Source organism: Haliotis rubra, unplaced genomic scaffold, assembly GCF_003918875.1.
Source record: "Haliotis rubra isolate DU_JTF1 unplaced genomic scaffold, ASM391887v1 Scf28, whole genome shotgun sequence".
NCBI lineage: Eukaryota > Metazoa > Mollusca > Gastropoda > Lepetellida > Haliotidae > Haliotis > Haliotis rubra.
The window spans coordinates 1,592,017-1,598,016 of NW_025766891.1; positions in this window are offsets into that span (position 1 = coordinate 1,592,017).

Genomic DNA, 6,000 nt, shown 5'->3' on the forward strand with positions numbered 1-6,000 from the left:
CGACGAGATAGTGGCTGTTCCGTTTCTGCGGTTTCACCCCGCCGCGACAGATAACAACTTTTGCGTTTTCAATGATGATAGTTTCTTAAACAACTTGTTTGGTGGTGTCCGGAACATTTTCAAAGAAACAGAAAGCTGTTGGGTATTAGTAAATGATAAACATGTGTACTATTTATATTTATGTGGCAATTTTGTACAATGATAAAATTTGCAATTCATCGGTCCGTTTCTGACTCAAACGGATTGTAGGAGTAAATCCTCGAGTAAGATCATGGCATGAGATCGAACAGGTGCCGGAACTGCCTACGAAGATGTGTAGGCGGTGAACATCTAACATTTAATCACAGTGAGATCACAGATTAGAAAGCAATAGATCAGCCTGGTGAGAGCGGGTTCACACAGACGGTGGCGTTTCCATTTCCAGGTTTAAACCACAAAGACGACATTTTGAGAAACACATAGGCCCACAACTGTGTTATGCTGTCCGTTGTGTCGTCACAAATTTTTAGTTTATAATTTGAACCAATAATGTTATGTTCGGTCGGTTTTTTTATTTAATGGCCTAATCAATAATATTTCAGCTATATGGCGACGGTCTGTAAATACTCGAGGATATCGATATACGCAATTGGGATACATGTGTCAACCAAGTCAGCGAGCCGGTCCACCCGATCCTGTTAGTCGCCTCTGACGACAAGCATGGGTTGCTGAAGACCAACTGTAACCCGGACCTTCACGGGTAAAATAATGCTCAGAGCCAGATTTCTGTCTCAGGTATTTTCGGTGTGGCACAGGGTAGGGCATTTCCTACCTTAAGATATGACTCGTGAAGATCCGCGTTAGAATTGGTCTGCTTTGGTGAAAAACGCAAAAGAAATATATTCTTATGTTTGGAGGCTTCCGCAATAACTCGGGAACTTGTCAAGGAGCAGAAACATCGATCCTGTTCAAGTCACTATATTTACGCCAGCCAGTCTCAATTATCCCCCCAAAAAACCATTCACTTCTGGACAATTGACTTGAAGAACAAGTCATGTGTATAAAAGTCCATTGCATGAATGCATTAGACGTGTTTTCTTGTCAACACCCAAATGGATGTTGAATGTCATATCAACATGTCTGACAGACTAATAAAACATGATGGACCCTTCGACGCCAGTGGTTGGGCACTTTGATATCGTTGAAATGTTTGGGACAGCAATGCTATCAAGCATTTGCGTAAACGAATCTCGCCATCAGCAAGTTGTCTACAGCCATTGTATGCACTCTCGAAACTGCCTACGGGCAAATATTCCAGACAGAAGGCGTTGGTATGTAAACACAAAAGGCGGTCTATAGCTTGTTATTGTCAACAGAGGTTGAAACGAGTAGTTTTTGAGCCATTATCGAGGGATCCAAGTTGGTTCCTATCCATGCAACGAGTCCGAACACAAAATGTCAATTATTGTCTGTAGAATGTGGAGTATGGACAAGTATCTGACAACCTGCTTTCCGTTGGCGAAATATAATTGAATGTTTGAAGAATGAGGTGATTTCACAGATGTGACCAGATGCAGGTTGGCAAATGTCCTACAGATTACTTTATAATCACCAAGTTGATGCTTTGGGGTTCTTTGTAAGCAGTCAATATACAATCCAGTAGTGGCGATTGTAAACCCGTCAGTTCTAATGTACAGCTGATCCGATTTAACAACAGATGGTATAACCGATCTAGACAGATAGAAGTTACCATGGCGCCAGTCTGAATAAGACTGATGGTTGAGGCGCAATGTTTGCACTTTAAGAAAGACAATATGTACAATTAAGCCTCAGGTGGTTTACCGTCTAAAAAGCAAATTATAAAGAAATTTGACATTTAATGCACTTACGAGCAATACAAACACAAGGGGCGGTCTTCTATGAGGAACCTCGTCACACGTGGTTTGACATGAGGGCAAAGTGTTCTGGTCTAAGGGAATGGTCGAGGTAAGCCAATATTCGAAACTAATCAAACATGTAGTAACTGAGTGCGTGAATTATTGTTTAAGGTCAGATAGGCAATTTTTCACCGGTGTCGTGACGAGAACAATCTATACGTTAATAATACGTACATTTAGACGAAATAAATCCTGCCTTAAATGGGCAGCAAAACAGCTTGGTGTGGAGAATAAATACAGCTTCTAAAGACAATATATTTATTCGAAATACTATCTTGTCTAGAGAATGCGTTAGAACTACTACATCAGAACTTATGTGCAGGGACATCACGAAACTAGATCGTGGGCTCATACATTCTTTTACAGAATGGATTTCCGCCAGTTTTGTAATTGTCTTTTATGATCGATATGTTTTCTTGGGAAAATTTGATTGGGTGCTATTGCTTCTCGGAATATAATTTGAAGTATGTTTGTGCATGATAGTGTTATCCGTAGGGATAGTGTTATCCGTTTTACAACACACACTGTGAGAACCAACCGTGGAGGGAATGTCGCACTATACAAGTTAGCAAAGTATTTCACGTAAAATGTAATAAAAAAGGGAATATCTATGGTTATTTATCAATCCAAAAATATATCATTTCAAATTCCAATGAAGCCTTGCGATTGACAAATGTGAATCCACATATTTCGATCCCGTTTCAGACGGAAGAAGTCGACCAACCTTTTAGAAAATGACTAACAGTAAACCAGCCCGAAAAATATTGAGATCTATAGATGATGTCCTTCCTCATGCACTCACTGTGATGGTAAAACGTGCGGTCACATTGCACATTTCATTATCAGCACTGATCAAACAGTCTAGTGAAGTTGAATGATATACTTGCTTCTATCAACATTGGTGATGGGAAAGATGTAAGCCCACATTTAAAAAATATGGTTATAACTCTAAATGAAGCTTCGACATTTCCATAAATTGTCGTTCACATTGAAAGCTTCATGATAGAACCTGAATGGGTGACAACACACATTTGAGACAATTTCTTTAGCTCACGATTTATGCCAGGGGAAAACGTGGACCCAGATTTTAGGAACATAATTTCAGCACTGAACCAATTTAAGAAGGTGTGCATACCACACTGCTACACTATACCTACAGACTTTAAAAAAATGCAGGCAGATCTGTGTAAAAAGCAAAATGGACCAACATTTCGAACACAAATATTGAGGTAAAAAATAAATGTTATTGGCAAAAAAAAACCCACAACGTTTTAGTATTTCCCAAGTTACAGATGAAAAGAGAAAAATAAATTAGATTCAAACACTTTATCAAGAATATCTTACGGATTTAATTATCAGTTAATCGTCTGAGAAACCACATCATGCATCGTGACTTTGTATCAACATTTTGAAATACAAAACAGCTCCATTAGGATTTTTAAATTTGATATGTCAGTGTTGACTATATCTGAAATGTACAAGTGAGAAGATCTTCTGCTTAATGTATAGAAAAACGCAAACGAAATAAATATTTATGTTTGGGTCGTCCGCGATACATCGGCAACTTAGAGTAGAGGAGTAGAAACGTCGATCCCGTTCAAGTCAGTATAAAACGTCAGCGGCAAACTTCCGGAAAATGGATTTGACGAACGAGTCTGTACATGTTTCTTGTCAACACCCAAATGGACGTTGAATGTCATTTCAACATGCCAAGACAGACTAATAAAACAGGATAGAGACTTAAACGTCAGTGGCTGGACAGTAATACTATCACTAAACGAAGTTGATTTGATAAATATGTAATTAAATTTAATCAGATTTGGTGCGAAACATTAAATGCACAGGGTGGGTGTGAAGATAATTTCTGGTGTGCACCGCCGTGATATTGCCAAGAACTGAGTAAAACCCAACCCAACTTAATTAAGCTTTTGCACCAGGAAGAGCTTGACCAGTCGTTTTATAGAATCGGGCCCATTCTACTACTTGCCTAGGCCAAGTTAGTGTCGAATTGGTGTGTTAAAGTCTCTACCGACACTGGGACGCATCTCACGGCAAACTGGTTGCCCAATTCGATCGTCTCTATGACCAACAGTAAGGTTCTGGAGACACATTCCATCAGGGGTCCAATCTGGGAGGTCAGACTGAGACGGCGGGGGTAGAAATGATATAGGCCAGTAGATACGTTCACCGCGGAAAAGAGCTCAGAACATGGAGAGTAGGCCATTGATAATGGAACTGCTCTACATATTAAATATAACATGCCTGCTAGTGTTAGTCATGTCTTAACCGAAGATCACGACAGAAACATCTTGTGAAACCGTTTTGATAGCCTGATCCACAAGGTCAGTGCTGGGATACGACCATTGTACGATTTTTTTTAAAATTGCAAAGTGATGATGCTTTGGTGTCCTCAGCTATAGAGTAGTGTGAGTTTACTAAAGGCAAATTCACTCCATTTCACTGTCATTTATAATATTGCTAACTGGCCTGATTATGTCACAATTCCAATTGTTGCAAAACGTTTCTCTTAAAATCATATTTCACCATAGCTCCTGTTCTAAAGTGTTTATTCTGCGGCTGTGAAACAGTGAATTGACTCCACGCTCCTCTGCATATCCTTCAAGATAGTTCACAATAATGCTTCCTGATATTCGTAACTCGTCACAGCAAACAACCCTACAAAGTCACTGCGTTCAGAAAGCCAGCACTTAATACAAGGCCCCAAGTTCAAGCAAGCTTGTGGGCTCATTGATTGATTTATAGACATACAGTATTAAAGTCTTGCAAACGTCCTGTCTCTATGAACTAATTATGGGAAAAAGCGGAATGAGAGTTATTGCTTCTCGAAATATAATTTGAAAAAACGTTACAGCACCAATTCCCTGGAATGATTTATCTGTTCAAATCAAAATCTGCACGACACTGACAACCTTAGCGTCAGGAGTAAAAATGTATCTCTTTCTCTCATTCGATGTGCCTACAAATACCTCTCTCCTCGTATTTAACATGCATTAAAAGTGGACAACTGTGCTCTAAAGGTGGCATGATTATCAAGGGAGGATATTATCATCACACATCTATTGTCATATGTTGGGTTGCAAGATGATTACGTTCAAGATGTGAAGAAGCCAATGATGTGATAGTTCGAATCCCGGTTCCCTGGCAAACGTGTACTTTGGTCAGCACTGCATCCGCATTCGTGAGATTCTCTGGTTAATATCCTATGGCTTTTCTCTACAAATCGGAGTTTACTACATAAATTGAACATCAGATTGTTGCACCTTATCTTAGATCCCCGCTGTTCGAAAACCGGTTCCGCGGCAAAGGATATACATTTGTCAGCACTGTATCCACGTATGAGAGATTATCTAAATTGATCGAAAGTTAAATAGCTGCTCCTCTTACAGCTTTTCTCTACAAACCGGCCTTATAACTTGAATATCAAATTGCTACATCATATCTTAGATCCTCGTTGTGGAAACGAAAGTGCTCTTTAGGAATGTCGTTGAAAACACGGGTTGTTTACTTCGAGTAAATCATCGAGTAAAATCTTGGCATGAGATCGAACAGGTGTCGGAACTGCCTCCGAACATGTGTGGGCGGTGAACATCTAACGCTTAATCATGGTGGGATCACAGATTAAATGGCCATAGATCAGCCTGGTGGGACTGTGTTCACACAGACGGTGGCCTTCCCATTACCTCTGAAGGTTTAAGCCACAAAAAGTGAGATTTGGGGGAACATATAGGCTCGCAAACTGTGTTTTCTCTGTGATGCGAGACTGTCTGTTGTGTCGTCACATTTTTGAGTTTATAAATGCCCCAATAATGTTCGTTTGTTTATTTTTTAGTGCCCGAATCAGCAACTTTCCAGCTATGTGGCGGCAGTCTGTAAATAATTGAACCTGCAAAATACAATCCAGAGATCAATATTATGAGTATCGATCTACGCAACTGGGATATGATGACATGTGTTAACCAAGTCAGCGTTTCTGACCATCCGATCCCGTTAGTCGCCTCTTACGACAACATTGGGTTGCTGAAGATCGCTTTTAACCTGGATTTTCAGGGGTAAAATAAAGATA